The sequence below is a fragment of the Panthera pardus genome, unplaced genomic scaffold (assembly GCF_024362965.1).
Source record: "Panthera pardus isolate Hobbes unplaced genomic scaffold, ASM2436296v1 HiC_scaffold_10, whole genome shotgun sequence".
Lineage (NCBI taxonomy): Eukaryota > Metazoa > Chordata > Mammalia > Carnivora > Felidae > Panthera > Panthera pardus.
Genome location: NW_026526655.1, coordinates 56,770,917 through 56,795,027, shown reverse-complemented (window position 1 = coordinate 56,795,027; position 24,111 = coordinate 56,770,917). Strand labels below are relative to the sequence as shown.

The 24,111-nt window shown below is 41.3% G+C and overlaps 1 long non-coding RNA gene across 1 annotated transcript in view; it reads left to right on the top strand.

Annotated features, from left to right (window-relative positions):
- LOC109273524 (uncharacterized) overlaps positions 1-24,111 on the top strand; it is a 93,449-nt gene that overhangs the window by 37,515 nt on the left and 31,823 nt on the right. The gene's annotated exons all lie outside the window — the stretch shown is intronic.

Genomic DNA, 24,111 nt, shown 5'->3' with positions numbered 1-24,111 from the left:
AATGAAAAGACTCAAGTACTCCAGAAATCACTTCCAAATTCTGAATAATGTTTCATTTGTAATACGTAAATAGGCATTTTAGGAACATCTCAATAAATTTCATCTGGAGATTTTTCTTAAGCAGACCCAGCTGGGTTGGACGACTCATAAAAATAGATTGATTTTTCCTGGTGCCATTTACAGATAGGCCAGGAAAAAAAGCCACAAGAAGCACTTTACTGCTGACATTTTGAAGATCTTATATCCTATAGCTTATTTGACATCATCAGATGATGCAGAGTATTAGGAAAGTATGGGAGAGTGGTGAGAAAATGCAACTGGAGAAACAAGGGCGTATTTGTATCAAAAAATTGGAAGGAAGAGAACGAATTCTTGTTTTCATTGCACCGTTCACCCCCCTTTCTTCCTGCTTGGGAGCCAAGTCAGTGAACAGCTCTTTACAAGACATGGAAGCTTAGAATTACATTACTTTAAAGTATGAGGACTTCAGAACTGTGGCCTAATGGCTAATCAGTATCTTTTTCACCCTGAGAACAAGCAGTTTGGCAGATCTCTTTTCTAAACTAATTGACCCAAAGAGTTCTCCCCTCAGTGGTTTAGGCCCCTCCAAAGAAAGAAATGGTGCAGTACAACAGTGGTGATGCCGGTAGTGAGAAACACACCCAGACCTTAGTCTAAGATGCTTCTAGGAGACTTGTCCTGTGTCCTGTAATGATAGTCCAAGGTATGTGTTTTGACCTGTTGTTGGATTCAAACGCATGTAATGAGTCATAGAATAACGGGATTTTATTGTTCTTGGAATTGGTTTGGAGCAATCTCTCCACCCTCTTCCCTCCTTTATTCAGAGACATGCCCAGGCCCTCTCTGCCTCCCACACCAGTACTACCTCAGAGCATCCTTCTCTCAGGACCCGTGTGCATGAGTCCGGAGCATACTCCCACTGCGCTGCATGGGCGGGGTTTGTGGATAACCTTCCAGACATGGTTCTAGCCCTTTCTGATGAAGCAGTAACAGCCTTGCAAGAGTTATGCCAGAAAAAAAGGAAAAATGGACTGGACTTCACAATCAACCAGACCCAAGCATGAACAGACCCGTTCTCAGACCAAATCAACCTTTCTATTCCCGTCCTGACAACTATAAATTCAGAAGTCGCCACCACATAAAGTGCTTCATGCACAAATACTTGAACTCTGACTTCCTTTCAACAGCCTTAATGGTGCTGCTTACCATATCATTGTAATGTGCCCTGGTGTTGTAATGTCATAAATGACAATCTCAACTACAATTGTAGCCCTAGCTGCCAAGCCCAACTCCACAACACTTTTGTCATATAACATGTGGCCCTGACGGGGCACACACAAGGGACCTCCCCTCAAAGCCTTCCGCTGTCCCAAGCTTTCTTTCTCTATTAAAATAAGGAGGCCCGCAAGCCACCACTGCAAAGTATAGACATAATTAACCATCTCTTCTGTTCAGCGGTAACTTATATTCCCAAAGAGGAGGAAAACAGAGGAAAAAAGAAAAACAACAAGGCCTAGAGACCCACGTTTCATTTGGAACACTAGGGGTTCTTGGTAGAGATCATTAAAGTGTGGTTTGAAATATTTTCCTTTTCTCATCAAGTCACTAGCCCTGTAATTGATGTCATAAAAAATATCTGTGTTCAGTTGCAGTGGGTTTCTTGGGTCCCTTCAAGTTATCAATTATTTACATCCCAGTGAAATGAAAGGGAGCTGTAAAGCAAGGTCCTGAAATGCCACCAAGGAGTCTGAGGGTGGTGTCGTTAATCTTGTGCATTGCACCCACGAAGAGGGTGTTAGTACTCTGTTTTGGAAAGTTCATTTCCCCCTCTCTGTCATACATTATCTGTGTGGATTTTATTGCTTCTCTTCATAAATAGTCTCATTGGGCTTTTTGTTTGTTCATATCTTCCACAATTTATACTCTTAAGGATGAGAGGAAAAACACCACCAGTTCCTTCAGCTAACACGGGCCTCTTTTCCCTGGATCCCCAGGGCTTTATCCATTTCCTCCCTTATCCTTGTAGCATCCAAGGGGTTTTGTTCACTTACATAAGTTCGCCCAGTCCAGATTTGACAGAAAATTATATTTGCGAATGGCAGGAATTTCGTGGTATTCGGAATCGTTTTCCTTCTCTTATTTTCTCCTGCTTTAACTTCTCCCCAAACTTTCTTTCCCAGGACCAAATTCCATACTGTTACTTGTCTTGGGGTGAAGCAACAGAAAACATTTGGTGATAGGTCTGAAGACCCAAACTTGAGCCATCATCTCCTTTAGTGATATATAAAGGTATCATTGTTAACATACAACCTTCCCACATTTCAATAAAGGACTTTACAGGGATTGCAGGTAAAATCTGATGCTGCACTTTTTTGCCATCTCATTATTTTCAGGCTTCTTTGGGATTGTCCTTTTATAGACCCCACTGTAACAACTTGAGACAGTTGATGGGATCAGAGTTACTTCTAAACCCTAGAGTGCAATAGGCTTTAGCTTTTCCATCACTCAAAATGCAGATTTGAATCTACACAAATCTGTTCCTAATCAGCCCATTTCTCTGATCTACAGAGCATGAATTAGCTTGTTATAAATGAGGTGGCAGGAAAATGCCTGAACCCTTTTGAGAGTGGCAGCAAAGTCCTTTCCAGGATTGAGGAAGGTATTATATATATTATTATTCTCCATCTGGTCTAAAGGGAAATTTTGAGGAATTAGGGGACATGCTGGTTAGACAGGACTGCAGCCACGGTTCCTTCTTAATGCTGTAGTTGTGTGTTCTATATTTACTGTTCCCTAGATATTTAAACATCTAAATTGGCATAGGAGTGTGAGGAAATTCTGCCAACATCCGGATCCTGAAAACCTCAGCAACTTGATTAACTTTGGAGACTTGCAGTGCAATTTGCCAAGAAGCATTATGCCATCCCAAGTTTCACAACACACTGTAGCAACGTAGATACCTAATATTTCTCTTTCCTTAATTTCTTGAAAAGAAAAGACTGTTTAGAACATAAGGGAATCTGTTCACTTAATGCAGCTCTAAGGAAGGAGAGAGGGACATTTCTGCAAAGTGATGAAATGCAGCTTACACAGTTAGGTGCCTGGGATGAAGGACCCAGCGGTTATGTGGATTCTGCTCACTGGTCCAGGAAACTGGAGGGGCATCACAGGGCTGAGAGCTCTGTGTTTCCTGTTCAGAGGGAGCAGAAGGGAGCCACAAAAAGAGGGAGTGGGGAAAGAAACAGGTGGGTAGGAGTACAGGGAGGAAAGAAGTCCTCTCTAGCTTTCCCTTGATCCCAACCAAGAGCCAATACTTGACAGTTCTTTTAATAGAATGTGGTCTTGTCAAGGACAAAGCAAGTGTGCCTGAAAGAAGCCTCCACGCGTGATTTCAAAGCTGAAATAAACCACTAAGCGGATAAACCACTCAAAATGTTCTGAAATGTGAAGAGAGAGGGGCTTGAATTTATAAGGAAGAGAATGGGTGCAGATACACCCGAATTAACTTGATTTATTCTTAGCTCTACAGGACCAGTGTTTTCTATTATAGGTCATGATGGATGCTTTCATTTGTGTTGACCTTAATGTTTTCCAAAGCGTGTTCACACACACACATTTTGTCTCTTGTTCTTCAGGTAGATGGCCTGGTAGGTGTTAAGGCTACAGAGGGGTTAAGGCTACACAGTTAAGGCTCAGAGGGGTAAGGGAGTTGCTTGATGTCATGCAGTCCCCTCTTGGCTCATATTTACATCTGCTCTGGAGCAGAGGCTCAGTTTTCATAGACTTCTCCATCCTTCCCTCACTCAGCAGGGCTCAGTGCCGGTCCCTGTTCTCGGTGGCAGCTTGGTAAACACGGATTGATGAATTAATTGGCAACGGTGAAAATGACTGCTCTCAAGTACCTACAACAAAAGTTGTTGTTTTCCTCAGGGGTCTGCCCAGCCCTGATGTACCTAGGGTTGGCATTAGAAAAATCATGAACAATATCAGCGGATATTAGCGACTGAGGAAGCAGGCTCCCATTTAGCTCTAGACGCCACACTGAGATTCACACAATTAGAAGTTTATAGTCAACTGTGGGATGATACAGTCCATTAATCTTTCTAACAGTTACACGGTTCCATTTGGACCAGGCTCAGCTCTTATAAAATGCAGACTCATTACACTGACTCAGATGGGAGCCGGGGGAACATATTCAAGGGCAATGCCACCGTTTGCAAGCATATTTGAAGAACTATTTTGGTATCTTAAACATGAAATAGAAGTTAGGCAAGTTCAACAGAAAATCAGCCCTTGTCCTTTCCTGGCTTGTTCTTTGCCTTCCTGACCCGCTTGCCTTGTCCATTAGGATTGAGGGTTCAAATACAAAGAGAAGGAGAACGTCTGTAATCACCTTCTCAGAGAACACAGCCAAGGGATTTTACCAAAAAGAGTTTGAGATGGGAATTACCCTGTTTGTGATGCAGTGGAATAGGCAGCCCGTGTAAATATATTTACTCTTAGCATGAATTGAGTAGTTTAGCCTCTCAAATTCTCTTTGGAGTTTGAAATATCCAGATGGACTATATTAAAGAAATGAACGTACAGTATTTGAACCTCCAGACTTGGAATAATTAGCAGAACCTTATTCCATCTAACCCAAAGAAATGCCTCTTGATATTAAAACATTTGTGAGTATAATTTCATTCCTTATCCCCATTTTTTTTTTATGACTGGGAAACTACGTCTGAGAAAAGTAAAATAACTCACCCAGAGCCACCCAGCTGTGAGGTGACCATTAAGGATATGTAAATGAAAGCCAAGCTTATTCTCACTAAAAGCCATGTTCTGAAAGTTACCTTGAATCTGGCTAGATGTCATGCGATAAGCTATTATTAGTCATTTTAACCTGGAGATTCAGAGGGAGAAGGGGGTTGAAGGAGACAAAATGGAAAAGTTGGGAGATGGAAATGACTCACCACCAACATCACCATCAGCCTGGACCGGTTGTGCTGTCAGAGATTAGGGGTGGGGTGGTTCTAGGATGCTCAGGGATGAGAATTAGGACTGATTTGAGGAGGTCATGTTAGCAAGTAAACATCCTAATAATAATTAAGAATGCATGTGAGTCTGGAAAATATACTGGATCTAGAAGAGAATGTAGATATGCTGTAAGACTGTCCAGTCCCAGGCATTATTACTACCCTGCAGTGGTTTTCACCCACATGGAATTCAAATGCATGTGCTACTGGTCTTTCCACTTAAAATCACTTCCAGGATCTTTTATATTGTCTTCTTATGTTTTCACAAACTATAACCACTATGATCAATATTTCCTATCAGTATATTCTGATCATTGAACACTGAGTCTCGCCTGAAAAGATGATTCCTGAAATCCCTAACAGTGATGAAAGTTAATTCTTGATCATCAGCATACAGATTGTCCAAGGCCAGTTTTTATTACCAGGCTGACTTCTGTCTGCCACACAGATCCTTCCAAGCCAGCTCCTATTACATTCTGTCACTGGGTGCTCAGGGAGGGCACATTAATTTTAATATTGGCTTTAGTCAAACCTCATTAGGAAGGTCAATATACTGCCCAAACCCCATTAAATAACATGTTTAAAACACTAAATAAATAACACTGAGACTTTTCATAGTTTTGGATCATCAAGGCAGCTTTTTTCTTTCTTCCAGCATTGCTGCTAATTTAAGACTGCAAGGAAGAAGTTTTAAGCACATTATTTTTGGCTTAAGCCCAACAGTGTTGCAATGTGATATTTAGGGCTCATGAATCAAGAGACAAACATGTATGGCCAGGTGTGGTTTGACATAAAAATTTCTGCAAGACAATTGGTCTCTCTGTATGATAAATGGTCAAAAATCTCATTCATTTCTAATGTCTTTGCTTTAAACAGTAAGGTAAATATATAGAAAGCTTCATTTTCTTTGCGTGACATTTATCTTCTCAAGTGTGGAGGTCTGTCTGATTAATGTCTAGTCATTCAAGGAAAAAGATGTCATCTCTAAGTTGCATGAAACGTGGAATGATTAGGTCATGCTTCTGGGGACTTTTTACATTCAATTACTTAAACTTTTTTTAAACTTTTTTTTTTAAATTTTGTGTTGTGCCTGCTCCTCGGAGACCCTTCTATTTCTGTGTAATTTAATAGATGAGGCTGTTTCCTGATGTGGGTTCTTCTTTAGCAGGAGTCTCCATCTGCTGGCAGTGATGGCTCTGAATTCTGGCAGTACTCAAGTACTTGTGGGTAAGGGTCTCATCCAGTGGGCACCCACATACCAGCTTAGCACTCATTCATACTTGCATTATGAAATTATGAAAGAAAAATGTCCTAATTTGGAAATTACATTGTTGACCGTTTATAACATCAAGGCTGTTGCCTTTTATTATATTACTATGTAGCCTGGGTTTTGATTTTGGTGTGTGTGTGTGTGTGTGTGTGTGTGTGTGTGTGTGTGTTTCATTTTCCCCTAGTAGACTACGATAGTTTCAAACATCATATAAATAACCCAGTTCTATTTGCTAGTTTCCACAATTCTTTAAAATCAAGATACCAGATAAAATAACGTTTTGATGGCTAGAGTCTATTATCAGCATATGACACAAGCCTGGTCTTTGAAAAGACATAAATCAGATAACACAGTTCCAGTGATGCTGTGCTCTTTTGATTTTTTAAAGCCTTCTGTCAAGGCTGCCTTTACCGGCATCTTTTGATAGTGAGAGAATTAGATCATTGGCGTCATCACAAGATGCATCTGGCAGCAGCTTTTCTTCATCATTATCATTACCAGGGGCTTGTGGTGTTGGATTTCCTTCAGTTTCATTTGTTTTATGTCTGTATGTTTCTGGGTTCTCACAGCCTCTATGTGTGTGTGTGTGCGTGTGCGCGCGTGCAAGCATGCATGTGTGGTGTGTGTGGGGGTGTGTAAGGAGACAGAGAGACTGGGAGAGACTGAAAGAAGTTGGGGGAGAGCCGGCAGCAGTGTGTGGAGGACTTCTTCTGCCCTAGTCACATCTCCATTCTTTATCTAGTAGACAACAGGCTAAGTCACCTACTCCTGGCCTTATAATTCTTAGCAGAGGGGAACTGTGGCTTCCTTTGGAAATATTCTTCATTTTTCTATCCTTTCTCTGTCTATCTACTCACCCTCTTTAAGGATCAGAAGCTCGGGGATGTGTGGCATAGTGGATATCTCACACAGGGAAGCACAGGTTTCTCTGCCTGTCTTTCTTTTTTTTTTTTTTTTTTTTTTTAAATTTTTTTTTTCAACGTTTTTTATTTATTTTGGGACAGAGAGAGACAGAGCATGAACGGGGGAGGGGCAGAGAGAGAGGGAGACACAGAATCGGAAACAGGCTCCAGGCTCCGAGCCATCAGCCCAGAGCCTGACGCGGGGCTCGAACTCACGGACCGTGAGATCGTGACCTGGCTGAAGTCGGACGCTTAACCGACTGCGCCACCCAGGCGCCCCTCTCTGCCTGTCTTTCAAACAGCACATTCTAGACTTAGTGGCACAAGAGGAAACACTTTCTCTTTGTTTCTGATTAAGTTGTCGCTCATTCTTCATAGTATCAAAGGTTCTGCTTTTGTTCAGCCGAGACAAGCAGCAGATAATTTCTCATATAAAAATCCTTAAAGAGGATCTGACATTTAAGCATCAATATTCCACTTGGTTATAGACTGGATGACTCATTCATTTCTGGACCTCATTAATTAATTAAGAAATTAAAATATTTGTTGAATGCTTGATATCTACTAAGTTCTGTGCTAGATACTCGGGATGCAACAATGAGGCTAAACAGACGTGGCTTCTGCCCTCACAGAGTTGACAGTCTAATGTTAACTTTCCAGGTTTAAATGGAAGTAAGCTTAAGCAGGAAAGTGATCTGTCAAAGAACATTGGGTAATCAGTGGAAAGATGTAAACTGGGCTCAGGAAGCGCTGTGGCGGGGGTCCAGGTAGTAGGGTACAGAGAGTAGGAAACACTTGGTGGTCTAGAATGGTACCCTCTCTGAAGTGACTATACGGGCACCAACCATTTTCCCCACTCTAGCATCACTCCCCTCAAGATGCGGAGTCCTAGAAGTGAAGGCCTTTATGGCATATGTGGGTCACTTGTCACCTTAGCCAGAAAGTCACATGACCCCTTGGCTAATGGTTCCACCAGAATGTGTGTAATGCTGAAGGCAGAGTATGTAATTTTCCTTAAGAAAAGCAGGGTATTGCCATCAGAAGAAAAGGGAAGGGATGATACACTGCCAGAAAGAGTTCTTTATCATCCCCTACTGTACTTGGGCCCAGATTGAACAGAACCAGTAGATGATTTTCTCACATAGGCAGCACATAAATGGCAAAGAAGAGGTTAGGGGGAAGTAGAATCTTGCAGGAAAGCAAAGGCACAAGTCCTCTTCATTCTTGGTGAGCTGTTAATGTGACACGTCACATTAATTTAACTCCATTGGGTGTTCACTTACTTCATAACTTTAGGTTTGATCCCTGTATAGAAAATATTATTTCAACTTCTAAAAATGTGCCTGCTATATTTGCTAGACCTGAAATTCATAACTGTAGCGATGTAACAGGATGAGTGCAGATGCGTGGGAATTGTGTGATGCCACATAAAAGGTGGGTAGCTTGGGACGAGTGATTTAACTTTTCTGAGACTTCACTTTCTCCTTTGCAAAATCTGCATAATAATGCTTTCTTATTGTTGTGAAGATTAGAGAATTAAAATTAAGAATATAAATGAAGAGGTCCCTCACATGTAGTAGATACTCAGTATATTGTAGATATTGTTGTTGTATTGTTATAGAAACCTTCTCCCTACTCTTTTGTCAGCCTCTAACAATTCTATTGCCTTTAAGCCCTGTATACTCCATTCAGGCAAAAGCAATGTAAACAATGAAATAATTTGTCATCTAAATAATAGCTTGGAATAAATAAATGAAGGTGGGAGTAGGATAATTGCACAGTTAATAAATTCAGCAATTGATTGATGTCATCAAGGCTCCAGGTTCTAACTTTCATTCTGCCATTCTGTGTTGGCTTTGTTTCTTCAGAGTTACAACATGGCTGCTCCACTCCAGCTATCACATCCTCAACCACGGTGGTCAACAGCAAAATAAGAAGTTTCTTTATGTGTGTTACTTTTTGTCAAGGAGTAAAAATTTTCCCAGAACCACCTCCCATATACCCCAACTCCTCAACTGAAGAGTTTTCTTCAGGTCCTATTCACCAGGAGTGAATATATTCATACATGTGCTTTAATTACTAGAGAGATTGGGAAAGTGTTCAGCATTTTCAGGCTCTGCCTGAAAGAAGAAGGGAAACGTTGCTAGATAGGAAACCAATAGTACCTTTCACAGTGGCCACATCACCTGTTTCCATAAGGACTTTGTGTTGCAAGTTACCAAAAACACTTTCAAACCGGCTTTACCAAGAATGAAGTTAGTTGGCACAAAACTAAAAAATCCAAAGGCATCTGGCTTCAGGAGAGGATTAATCTAGGGGCTTAAGCAATGCCACCACAGATATAATTTCTCGCAAGCTTTCCATTATGAATTTTATGGTGAAGCTTTATCCTTGGGCCCTATCTGGCAGCATCCCCACAGCTCTGAGATGTCTCCTTATGACAGCAAAGTGACATGGCAGTCCAAGATCTTACATCTTCATTCTCTTCTAGGAAAAGAAGGAGTATCTCTTGTAGTACCACCTGCTTCCAGATCCACTGTCTCTTTCTCTCTCTGTAACCTTGACAGGATCGTGTACCTAGACTTGCACCAATCTGTGTACAAGGAATTTTGATACAAGACAGTTGATGTTTGCCTCTGAAATTGGGTGTGGACAAACCACATGCCTAAGAATGGAGACATTTCCCCACCTTAGGACACCATTTGGTGAGAGATGGGGAATAATGGCTGTGCTGGGGAGACAGCAAATAAATGTCTATTATATCACCTTTGTAGTAATCACTGAGCTTAGAGGACTTAGTAATTAAGGTTAGTCAATGTACTTCTCTGTACTGTCTGTTATACTCCATTTAATTAAAGTCAACCACAGGTAGCTGTGCCAACTTATGCCATGATGTGTACCTAGTGTTGGGCTCCCCAAAGAAAGCCAAATCCCTGTCCTTAAAGCTCAGAGTAATATTGTCTCATATTATTAAATGGTGTCTGGCTATTTATCTTTCCATATATTATCTGTTTAACTCCTCTGTGATCATCATGATGGCAGCAACCTTGTCTGAGTCAGGAAGTGTTTACCCAAACCCTCCCTTCTCCTCCCACAGCACCTGAACCACACACATAGGGGTCACTCTGAAGATTTGTGGACTGTTTGATTGCTGGCCAACATTCACATGTGTTGAGTGGCCCCCAGTGCAGAACCCTGCCTATTCTCCAGCTCTCTTCTGGCTTCTTTTTTTGGGGGTTGATTTCTGTATTGTGACAGAGATCACTAGTGTTCACCAGTCTTATTTCTTTCTCCTTCTGGGGCACACTGCTCAACTATTCTTCTTGCCCCTCTGGTGTCTCAGTGGGACCATGAGACTGAGTTGTGGCCAATGGCATGTAAGTAGAAGCTACTTGAGCTACTACCAGGCTTGGCCTTAGAACCTTCTATGTAATCTTTCAAGCTCTCCCCCTGGCTCTCCTTAGGGCCGAGAGTGAGATCCTTTGAGATCATAGGAGATAGAGGATCCTCATAATGGAAGGTTCCAGCCTCTTGACTCGCTGCTTGGAAGAGGTGTTCCTTGGTAGCTTCCTTGCCAGGGATGTTCACACTGTCTCTGAGTGAGCAAGTGCCTGAGGTTTAGGGTGGGTTGTTACAGCTCCTAGCATCACACCCTGACTTTTTGTTTTTTAAGAGAGCAAATATGGTTCTGATAGTTTTCAGAAACATCTTTTGATTTACAAGAAACTCTAGAAAATTGCTATTTTTGAAAAGAGACGTTTGAGCAAAACATTAATAACATCTTCAGGTATAATATTCAACATTCTGAAGGATGGTCAATTTTCAAGCAAATGTACCTTTTCAGTAATAATCAAAACATTTGCATTATCTCCAAATTTGGGAAGAAATTATTATAAATGGTTTCATCTGTACATTAGCAAAATCCCTTAATCCCATTGTGTGTTTGTCACCTAACTGCTCATTTGCAGGTATTCAACATTTCCAATAAGAGTATTCCCTTACCTGCTTTTAAATCATTACTGTTTTTAAAATGGCTTCATTATTTCTTAATTTTCTTAATTTACTTTCTTACCTATTCTTGTTAAAAGCTGATTTTTGATGAATAATTTTAGCATCCCAGGATCTCTGGAAACAAAATGAATTTCAGGTTTACACTCATTTGTCAGTGAAAGCCAGAAGAGGAAGGCAGGATGGACAATTATAGATTAACCTCAACTGAATTTGATTATGCCCTTATGTCACATCCCATGGCACTCAGAATTTGGTAACATGAGAGCCAGGAGGGACTTTAGTGATCATTCAGTCCTCCATCCTCAGTCACTGATGAGGCAGCAGAGATCCACAGAGGGCTGCACAGTTGGCTAGTGATGAAGAGACGATTAATTCAGGGATAACGGTTTCCATTAAATGACTTGTGTGGAATTAAACCCGGGTGTGTAAGTGAGTTTTCACTCCCTGTCAACTGTCCCTCTGGTTTCCTCCTTTGTTCCCAACCTATGGGTACAAACTAAAGGCACTAACGAACACCACAGAATTACTAGGAGGTTGATGTCCCTAGATACTTCAGCCCAAACAGGGAGTCCAAATAATGTTTTTGATAATATATTTGTGGAAGTTTCTTTTTATCACCACTGTTCCATTCTCTGTTCCTCAGTTCACTGGCTGTTGTTGCTTGAACTGTCGCTGAGTAAAACAAGACAGGAAGGAACCTTTTATTTCCTGCAATGATTGAAGTATCACTCTGTTCTGTGTGGCAACCATCTTCTAATCAATTAGAAGAGTCACTATCATCCAGTGTACTTTTTCAGATACATGAGAAATTTCTTCCTCATCTCAGGAATATTGAACACTTGTCTTGGATGCTCCTCTAACTAGCTTTGTGACTTTGAACTAAACTCATCACCTTTCTGCCCCTTAGTTTCTCATTGGTAAAATTAGGGATAAGTTAAGAATGCCATTGTCACTTCCAGTTGGAATTAATTAACCAATGAGTTCAGCAGTATTTGACAGCCTCTGTGGAAGGCCCTAGGAATTTCAAGGAGAGGGAGAAGGATGAGGAGGAGAAGAAGGAGGAGGAGACAGAAGAGACAGAGAAGGAGGGGGAGGAAGAGGAGGAGGGCAAAGCAGAGTGGGAGAAGGAGAAGAAGAAGAAGAAGAAGAAGAAGAAATACTCCTGCCCTTGAGAAGGTCACAATCTGGCTTGAATCCATGCTTTTTCTGGATGGGGTAAAGAAAATGGACGTGTAAGTGGTTCTCATAGTAACACTGGACGATGTGGAATCCAGGGACATCTGAACCTGTCTGAATTATTGTAATTTTATTTTATTTTATTTTATTTTATTTTATTTTATTTTATTTTATTTTATTTTATTTTATTTTACTTTATTTTATTTAAGAGAGAGAAAGAGAGAGCACACATGAGTAGGGGAGAGGGGAAGAGGGAGAGAGAAAATCTTAAGCAGGCTCCACGCTCAGCATGGAGCCAAACATGGGGCTTGAGCCCGTGATTATGGGATCATGACCTGAGTTGAAATCAATAGTCAGATGCTCAACTGATTGAGCCACCCAGGCACCCCAACCTGTGTAAATTTTTAAGCTTCCACTGGCACTTCTTTTTTTCATCGTCATTCTACATCATGTTCTTGAGACTTGAATTACCTCTCACCTATATTAAAAATCTTCCTTTTTTTAAATTTCATCTGTTCCTATCTATTTTTCCAGTTTTCTTCTCTGTAGATGGTCAACATTTAGGAATTAGGTTTTAGATTTTCTACACAGGTCACCCTTTGATGCACTTAACCTTGCCTCCAATTTTTCCCACACAGACCTTTGTCCTTTTGCATACACATGTATGATACACATGTATGAATTTAGTACACTAAAATTCTGCTTATATTTTTATTTTACAAAGCAATCCTTTCTTAACATGTTGTTACAAAACTGTGTGCGGTTGATCAAAGGAAAGTAGTTCTTCCTCTCTGCCTCTATTCAACTGTAAAATTCTGGATACTCGTGATTCATATCAGACAGGGGTCAGAAGGAGCTTGATGGAATGATGGAGGCAACCCAGGAAAGCCTGTCTATCAAAAGCTTCCTGGAAGTCTGTGCTTGGTCTACTGATACAGAACCTCTACAGTCCATTGTGTTCTTTCATTGCAGACGGCTCTGATGCTCTGCAAATCCAAAACATGTCCACTGGCTGGTCTCCATTTATGTCTTCTCTTTTCTTCATTTGCTGTTGGCAGTGGATAAATCAGATATTACTTGTTTAAATTTAGACTTTAGTTTCTTAATTGTGTCAAATCATCTTAGCCTGGAGATGGTTTCTCCCCAGTATGACCACTGTAATCTTTCATGGGACACTTCTACCTCTGGCTGACTCTGTCTTTGGCACATGGATTCAGCAAGTGAAGGGTCTTGGTTCATCTGGGGCACAGATGGGAGTTCTTCTATATCATCTGCCAGAATGACAGACTCAGGCTTCATATTCACTGGCCCACTATAGTTCATGCTCATTATTTTAGAGTGTGTTACTCAGGAATATCTTGGTTATAAGAGCCCAGAAACTCACCCCTAAGCTGACTTATGTTAAAGGAAAAAGAATTTAATAGATAATATAGTAATTTAAAAATCTAGGTGCATTTAGGCATGGCTGGAACCTGGAGTTCAAATTTCTTGCACTCAGTCTCACTCTTACTTATTCTCCCAATTATTGGTTTCACTCTTGGATAGATCCTCTTCATCTGATGGCCCCCAGCTACTTCAGACTTATATCCTCTTTGATTCGTGTTCAGCTCAGCAAAGAGCTGTAAGGCCTGGTGATGACTGGTCAAACTGGAGTCCTGTGCCTATTCTTGAGACAATATTTATGGCCGGGGGGATGGAATATACTGATGGTAGAATCTCGGATAACATCTCTACCTCAGGAGTGGCAACGTACCCACTGTGCCCAACGTACCCAACGTACCCAATCTCACTGTGCCCTGAGATTAGGGGAGGGTGGTTTCCTCACAGAAAATTTAAGGTATGGTTGTCAGAAAAAAAGGAAAGGAAGTTCTGGGCCGGCCAGAAGGCCCACTGCATGAGGACAGTGTCTGACAACCTGTGTGCTTGATTCATGTCTTTTTATTGTTAAAATTATAGGTTGGGGTTATTGTCTCATAAACTTTCCTCTTGCTGGTTTTCCAGGTGTGTCATTACCTCTGGTTCTAACTCGAAGGCTTGATACAGTGGAGGGTGCCCCATTTTTTTAGCGCTTCTACTTAGATTAAAAAAAATCAGACATACCTTATGTTGTTTCCATTCTGTGAATCAGTGGAAGAAAGCCACTGTTGTGCAAGGTTTCAACTGTTTCTCCAATCTAGCATGCACGCGGCAATGCCTTCAGTGTTTACTGGCTATTAACACAATATTATATTGTACACGAGGCAAAGAACATATTTTGTACTTCAGTTTCATAAACTCTTTTCTAATTTATCAGTTAACTTATTCTGTGTTCATCAAGAGACTTTTAACATTTAACCCTGGGAAAAAGCAGGCATGCCGCATCATAAAATTAGTAAGTTTGGTAAAACATGGGAAGGAAGACATTCATTCCCCTTTGCAATTGTGTAAATAGTCTACAGATGCTTATGAGCTATTGCCAACTGTATTTATTTATTTACTTGATTAATAATATGGGCTCAATGCATGAAAACATCATCGCATACATACCATAAAATATATTCCTATGTTAATCTGTTGGTTCACAATATCATGTTTTTTTACTATACTTCAAAATTCCTTTAGCACATCTCTGATACCCAGTATATATTTATTAATAGTGACTCTTCCTTATGATTTCACATAAATACCAAACAAAAAAGAGCAATGGGAGGTGGGGGGATACCTATAGAAATAGAGTTGTTATTTTATTCTTGGTCCTTCTCAATAGGCCAAATGGAAGTGAGTAGGTTCATCATCCCTTTTCCCTTTAAAGACATGATGTGATGTGTTCATCCATTCTAGGTATGGTTTCTAATTTTTACTTACTGATCTTACTCTTTATCTAATCAAGGATTGAGTTTCTAGTTCCAGAAGTGGAACTTGAAACAGGTTATTCTCCCTCTTTTTTTTTAATGTTTATTTATTTTTGAGGGGGGGGGAGGGGCAGAGAGAGAGAGGAGGACAGAGGATCCAAAGCAGGCTCTGCACTGATAGCAGTGAGCCTGATGCAGGGCTAGAACTCACAAACCATGAGATCATGACCTGAGCTGAAGTTGAGCACCCAGCCGACTGAGCCACCCAGGCGCCCCCAGGTTTTTCTCCCTCATAATGAACGGGCCTTTACCCAGAGTCACAGACTCACAGACATAAAGCACAAGACATAAAGCTCCCGCTTCTCTCCCATGACCCATTGGAGAAGAGAGAATGTCTATTCAAAGAGAAACATGAAGGATTTCTCACCATCCGGGCAGGGTACTGTGCATCCTGATGAGTTATTCCACTACTTAGGTGCCCCCAGGAAACTGTTCATCACAGGAGGTCTGATAAGTTCAGAAATAAAAAATCCTGTTTATTTCCTGTTTAGGATGGATCACAGAAGGTATAACCGTAGCAACACAGGCAGTGCACCTCCTGTTACCTCATGCTATCCCTGAGTCAGCCACCAGTTCCTCTTTCATGGGACCAGCTGAGTGTAGCTCTGACTTATACAGTTACCAGTCTTTCAAGTGTTAGGTGGCCTAGGCGCAAAATCTAGCAAACCCTTTTAAAAAACAGTTAAAACCCAATCATGTTCATACATTTCCAACATGGCATACTACATTGCCATATTAAAATTAGGTTGTGTCAGCCAGTTTTATATTTAAAGCCCATGGGATTCAATAGTTTATAAGATAATCTTGTAGCTAAAAGAATAGTCTCATTACAAATGGCCTTTGCTTGGCAGCTTTGGGTCCCATAAAAGGGATTGTTTTTACCAAGATAGTCTCTTAGACTGAAAGAAAAGGACCACTGCTACAAATGTTTGCCTCAATCCCAAGTCTTTGATTTTATTTCCTCAGCTATAGCATTGTTATGGCAATGCTTATGATGAAATGTATTTAACCTCACAGAATGCTCTGCCAGCTGATGAAACAACTCCCTAGGTCCGCTGAATTCTTTGGCACTTCCCTAAAAAGCACCCAGAAATGAAACAATGTCTGAACAGATATAAATTACACATATCCTCTCTTTGGTTATATGAACAAATGTAAAAGACTCAGAAATACAGGAATATGGACAAAAACAGAATCTACTAATCTATGGGGAATGTTTCTAGGCAACAAGCATTGCACGATATAGAGATCATTAAATCTGTTCTATTATTATGTCTGGTGTTCCCAAGGGGTTCAGAGATCTCAAAGCATTCCAAACATTTTACTGAGTCTTCCTTTAGCCTCATTAATAGGAACTGAGGACATTTTGGATGCAGAGACATTGCTAGTGCAACTTCATTGAAAGATAAAAATCTTACACATTTTGGGCTTAACTAGTAAATTAGCATTGTGATACAAATGCTATGTCTCCCACATTCCTGGAATCTCCAAATGTGTGTATGGGTGTATGTGTGTTTTAATTTCAGTCGAGCATTAGAATTCTCTTAGCTTATGACTATAAACTATGAACGTCCCTTCCATATGGGTATTATTTCCTGCCAAGTAGCACAGGTTGTCATAACCACCAGATAGGCCCAGGGATTCCCCCAAGTGGCCTCTGCATCCCTTCATTTCAGTGGCTGAAATTTGTGAATTCTGGCTTTAGAATTATAAGAATTCTCATTATGGGGTCCAGACTTCTTTTGGCTGAAATTTTGATTTCACACGATTTCTGTTGGAATGCAGGCAGATGTCAGTCTTGTTCATCACAGGAGGTCTGATAAGTTCAGAAATCCTTTGTATTTCATAGTTTTGGACTCTGATTTACTGCTCCCAGTGGGCCAGATGTCCAGTGCCTGCAATAAGTAAATGCACATTCTCCTGTTTCTCTGGAATATGGTCTACTGCAATTCTCTGGCTGTTTTAAATAAGAGACTAGCTGTCCCCAGCCAGGAGAATTTAAGCTATGGACCAGGATGACCTCTTGAAGTCCTTTCCAACTCTGTGTCTTTGTGATTCCGATTTCTTCTCTGGAAAGAAGATATTAACATTTTACCAGGTTCCACACTTCTTCACTTTTTCAGCTTTTATATTTCAAGTGTCTATTGATCGTGCAGTTGCACACTGTTCCTTTGTTCTTTACATCTTTATTGATGCAAAGCAGTGCCAGAAACTGCTTTTTAACAGTTATTCAATCCCTGATGCCCTTCATGTATCAGATTTGGGATTTCATTTCTTAGAACTACTGGGCTGGCTACACAATTAATTGCTTCTTATTAATAAGCCATTAGACTCACTTGACCAACCATCAACAGCTGAAGAAAAGAACGCCTCCCCCTCCTTTGCCCATATCTTGCTCTCTTTTGATGTTGAAGCTGTTCTTCTATGTAATGGGAGTCTTGCTGGAGTGTCTGGAGGTCTCTGGCTCATTTAAGTGACAGGAAATGTAATCTCCTGATAATAAACAGGTTTCTGTGGCCATCACTGTGACCTTTATCACTTCACCCTTCAGAGAGATCCCAGAAGGCCATTGGCACTTAACTCTGGGTAATCACATGGCTATTAAGAAAAGGAGTTGTATGTTTGTATTTGTGTGTGTGTGTGTGTGTGTGTGTGTGTGTGTGTGTGTATGTGTGTGTGTGTAAATATCCAGCCACTGGCACCAGCAATCTATGTTCAGGAGGAAGCATAGCATACAGGGAGCAGGGCCACTCTGGGGACAGATAGATGTCAGTTTGAAATCCAGCTCCACCACTAATTAGGTTTGTAGGACCTTGGACAAGTTACTTCTCCGCAGTAAGCCTCAGTTTCTCCTTCTGAAAAATGGGATCAAAACACACCAACCCAGCTTGATTGTTTTGAGAATTAAACGAAGTGCCTGCATGTAGAATATATTCCATAGGAATTTGCTATAATTGACCTTTCTAGCCCTCAGCTTATTGACTTGTATTCAATGAGAGACTTCCATGTGTAATGGGCAACGAATGGGCTTTGGAGTCACACAGTTGGGATATGATCTCCAAATGTGCCATTGACTCTGTGATTCTTATTTTCTCTTCTCAAGAGGTTGATGTGAGGAATAAAATGAGGTAATGTTGTGCCTGGCCTGCAGCAGCCCCTCAAAAAACATGGGTTTCCTGGCTGGAGACCATCAGGGCCCCTTAAGCCTGCCTCTTATGAGAATACAGAGCTAGGTTCAGCCCCAGGCTGATCCATAACCCCCAATTGTGCCTGCAGACCCCATATGTGCTCCATGAAGGTGGATGTCTTACCCAGGCTGTGGTCTCTGTGTTAATCATCCTCATACAGTCAGGAATACAATCCTCTTGACCCCTCCCCATGTAGATCCACAGTGTTTTATCCAGATCCTTGGGGCCAGATGTGTTTCAGAATTCAAAATTTTCCATAATTTCAGGAAGATAACTCAGTGCCATCTGTATTACAATGCCTAACACCCCAGTGGAGTGTGGGCAGCACTCTGTAATCAAACACATTAATATTTCTGCAATAAAGTATATGGCTATTCACCTTGAAGTGAGATAATTGTGAATATTTTTACATCTTTTCAGATCAGGTTTTGCAGCCAAATGTGTTCAGGTCAAGTCAGAATTGACTGCCAAATAATTTAGGGAAAAAGGTTCAGTTTTCAGTGCTTTTTCAATTTTGCGATTTCTGACCAGTGGTTACAGACCTGTACAAACCCTGAAGCTAGAATTGACTCCTCAGTCTCTGTTTCTGTCCCTCTAATATCTAAGCCATTTCCAAGTATTCTACTCCCCTTGGCTGTAATTATCCTTCCTAATCTGTGCCAAACAACAGAGTTCTCACTTTAAAACCATTTCTCCAGAACCCTCTCCTTGGTAGATTCATTCCATTCACCCAGTTAATCACCCCTGTCTTTTATTGGTCCTTTCCCCCCAAGTCTGAGCTTTTATCTGTCTTAGGAATAGATTTGTATTAGTGACCTTGGGTGAAAGAGCACTTCCTTGATTTGTCCTTAATGTATACATTTGCTTTTCCTCTCCCTCTATGTCCGATAACCTGCAGAGTAGGGGATCCTGTCATCTGATTCCTTATTCACTTGCTACCCACACCTGGAGATTTCCACTGCTGATGGGAACAGAACAAAGAGGGCCAGACATCAACCCCAAACAGATGCCTTAGTCACTTCCATGACCATGGGCTGCACTCCCAACCTATGTTCAACCTTCTTACAAAAGGGATTGAGAGTGAACAGACCAGTCTGCGCATCTGTCTTTGTTGCCATAAAAACCATTCAAACTCTTGTTCCATCACAGGCGAACATCATTTTTTAAAAAATTTTTAATGTTTATTTACTTTTGAGAGAGACAGAGAGAGAGAGAGAGACAGAGACAGAGACAGAGCGAGAGCAGAGGAGGGGCAGAGAAAGAGGGAGACACAGAATCTGAAGCAGATTCCAGGTCCTGAGCTGTCAGCACAGAGCCTGACACGGGGCTCAAACCCACGAACCATGAGATCATGACCTGAGCCGAAGTCAGACGCTCAACCGACTGAGCCACCCAGGTGCCCCAAAGTGAACATCATTTTAAAAAACAATGAAAAACAAAGTTTTCAATAGTGCCCTGAGTAGAGTTACTCTTGATGGTGATGGTGATCTTTATGTAGAAGAGTATACTGAGGGGAGCTTCTGACCACTGCTAATGAGTAATGGCGACTGAGGAGGGGTAGTTGGTAAGGGAAATGAGGTGTTGCTTATACTTGCTGGCTCCACTTTACACATGCTGGTTGCTGTCCAACTTGGTTTAATTTGGCTTCCCTCGTCATTGGAAACAATTCTCCTCAGAGTCACCAGTGGCCTCCATGTGGCTAAATTCAAGGGATATGTTTTAGTCTTCCTTGAACTTAAGCTCTCAGAAGCACTTTATGCCATCGACAGTCCTTCCTGCGTGAAATACTCTCTGCCCATGGCTTTTACAACACTACACTCTCCTAGTTTTCTCCTCTATTTTTTACTCTTTGTATTTAGTCTCTCTTGGAGGTTCATCCCTTACTACTTAATCAGGAAATATTGGTGTGCACAAGTTTATATTTCCAGTCCAGAGCCCTCATCTCAACTCCAGGCTTGTGTATTCAGCTGCCTCTTTCAGATCTCTTCATGAGTATCAGCATATCCAAAGTAGATCTCATGACTTCTAATCCCAAACCTGGTCTTTTCTCTGTGTGTCTGGAAACAGCATCATTATTTGCTCTCTTGCAAATGGGACGCCTGGGCGTTGTCTTGGTCTCCTAGAGTGTCTCTCTCAGTCCCCATATTCATTGACCACCAACTCCTGCTGGTTTTACCTCTTAGGCAGCTCTCCAGTCCACCACACTGCTTCATCTCCATCACCACAAGGCTAATCCCAGCTTCTAGCAACCCGCGTTAAGAACTGCAGTCCCAATGCTATGGAGGGAGGAAAGAATGGAAGTTAGAATGAAACCAACGGTCTCTGTTGAAATAGCTATAGGTCCCTACCTGTGAGGGTAGTATAATAGTCAACATGTTCCTCAAATTTGCATGTTATTATTTAATAGTAGACTATTTGGAAGAGCAGGGAGGGGTCTCACATCCTCAAGGCTTTTGGCAAAAGCATTCCTCATCCTATGTCTACCAGACCATAGTGGTGGTGACACCAAGTCTATGGTGGGAGAAACAAGTGAAGCCTAATTCCCCTCTACAAGCCCCTTATGCCCAGGGATCCAGAGAAAACTGCTACCTCTTCCAGGTTTCTTGAGTGATGTATTGGCTCAGATTAAAGGATTCCCTCATCTCATCTGTGACCCTGCCCTTCAGTATGGTGGTGAAGTTTGGACAAGTTTGTGAGCTGTTCTTTCCTGATATTCCCCTGATAGTTGCCCAGCAATGGATACTTACCCTGGAAGTAGATTACCAAGAGGATCCTAATCCAAGCCTGCAGTAGTAACCTACGTCCAAGAAGTCTGACTGGAACTGTGCTGGTCTTCGTGGTTTTTGTCATTTATCTTCATCACCTACTGAATATGGTATGCATGATATGTCTGAAATCTCACCTCAGAGAATAGTCTCATGGTCAGTCTCAAGATCAGTCTCACAGAAGCAAGTACAACAGCAGTTCTAGACAGTGGCTCTCACCTCCCAATTCTGTTCCTTTGCTAGCCCTTCCCCATTTTTTTTTAAATTTTTTTTTAACGTTTATTTATTTTTGAGACAGAGAGAGACAGAGCATGAACAGGGGAGGGGCAGAGAGAGAGGGAGACACAGAAGCTGAAACAGGCTCCAGGCTCTGAGCTGTCAGCACAGAGCCCGACGCGGGGCTCGAACTCACGGACCGCGAGATTGTGACCTGAGCCGAAGTCGGCCGCTTAACCGACTGAGCCACCCAGGCGCCCCATCCCATTTTGTAAATGCCATATCTGGGCATGAGTTATTCACACTGAAAGCCAGAGAGTCATCCTTAATAACTTCTGCTCTCTAATCACTTCCCTCCACCTTTATTGTATCACCGAGTCCTTTTGTTTCCACCTACAAAGGACTCCTGGAATCTGTTTACTTCTAACCTATTTTCACAGACACCACCCTAGCTGAAGCCACTGTCTTCCTGTCCCCTGTCTCCATGCTGGTCTTTTTGCATCAACTGTCACCCTTCCCCACCCCATTTATTATCTGTACAGAAGCTCCAGTGATATTTTATAAATACGAATTATATTGTGCACTTTTTCTTTGCTTATCATTCTGTAATTCCACTCACTTCTTTCAGTTATTTTAAAATCAACATCCTCTTTCCTGCCTCAGGGCCTTTGCACATACTACTGTTTCCTCTGTCCAGAACTTTGTATCCTTGTCCTCATCTGGTTAACTTTTTACTCATTTCTAAGACTTAGATTAAGTGTCATTTCCTTAACCTCCCAAACTAAATTGAATTCCTCTCAGTTTTTCAAATTACCCCCTTAACTGTTGTATTTCACTGTTACAAGTAATAGCTATACTCTTATTTTTACGATTAATTGTTTAATGTCTGTCACCCCAACAAGACCATAAGCTTCAAGAGGGCAAGGACCATATCTGAGCTGAACAACATTGTACACCAGCAAGCAGTAATATCTTTGGCACAAAGTAGGAGCCCATATTAGTCAGCTCAAGTTCCCATAATAAATTACCATAGACTGGGTGACTTAAACAACAGGTATTTCTCTTTCCCAAGACTGGAAGTCCTAGACCAAGGTCTGGCAGCTGATGAGACTTCTTCCTAGCTTGCAAAAGGCCACCTTCTTGCTGTGTCCTCACATGGCCTTTCCTCAACACAGGCTCATGGAGAGTGAGAGAGAGGAGTATCTCTTTTAAGGCCACCAATATTATCATATTAGGACCCTCTTTCTGACCTCATTTAACTTTAATGATCTCCTAAAAGCCCTATTCTCAAATACAGTCATGTTGGGGGGTAAGATCTTCAATGTATACATTTTGAGGGGATACTATCCAGTCCCTAGCAGAACCCAAAAATGTTTGTTGAAAATATGAATGTACAATATAGTATATTGTATATTCTAGTGAAACATTTCACAACTAGTGAAAAATTACTTCTGATAAATTAACTGTTGCTTATTGTGTTATGTTTCATGAATATGGAAGAATTTATATTTTGGAACTTTGCATTTAAGTGCAATCATCTTTTTTTTTTTTTTAACGTTTTTTATTTATTTTTGAGACAGAGAGAGACAGAGCATGAACAGGGGAGGGGCAGAGAGAGAGGGAGACACAGAATCGGAAGCAGGCTCCAGGCTCTGAGCCGTCAGCCCAGAGCCTGACGCGGGGCTCGAACTCACGGACCGCGAGATCGTGACCTGAGCTGAAGTCGGACACTTAACCGACTGAGCCACCCAGGCGCCCCAAGTGCAATCATCTTAATAAACATTTTGTGTTTACTTCTTTAGTTTTTCCTTTTCTATGGTAGTTTCCCATAATGTGGAAGGGTATCTAGATATGTATGTGGCAAAGTAAAAAGGAAAACATTTTCCAAAAATTGATCAGATTTGAGAGGGGATTTTGAAAGTTAGGTTTCTTTGGTCACTTGAATTGAAGGCAGTTTAATTCTAAACTTCCCTTAGTTGCATAATTGGCTTCCTAGACATATCATGAAATAAAGCTGGCCCATTAAAAGTACAAAAGGAATGAGAAATCTGTTGGATGATTCCATTGTTCATGCTTAGTGTCTGTCCTAAAAGTAATACAATGAGAACCTCCACAAAACATTTTGTGCTCTGATACTCGTTTTTACTTTACAGAGCCAATGATTCCTCTGGGTTTTGTTTCCTGGGATTGCTTCTCCTCTTTTTTTTTTTTTTTTTTTGGAGGGGGAGGGGGTTATCTACTAATAGTGGCTTCATTCCAACTAAGGAAACTGGCCTCCCCACATCCATTAATGACAAATTGCAATACTGTTGCTGGACTAGAAACTATCCATTAGAATCAGTGCAGCTCCCAGAGTTATTAGGGAGCACATGTGTTTTCTTTGTCTCTCCCCCACCCCACTCCCACCCCTGCTCAGTGCCCACAAGCATTTTGTGAAGCTTCAGCTATTTTGTGTACAATTACACAACTGGTTAAAACTTATTTTGGCAAAAGCTTAGTATATATGTGTGTGGTGGAGAGTAGGCATTTAAAACCTCTTGGAAAAGATGTGTTTTCATACCAAGTACTGTTACGTAGACTTTCTGGAAGTCACTTTCAAGTAGATCACAATGAGAGGTCGATATGTAGTCTCATAGAGCTAGGCTCATTA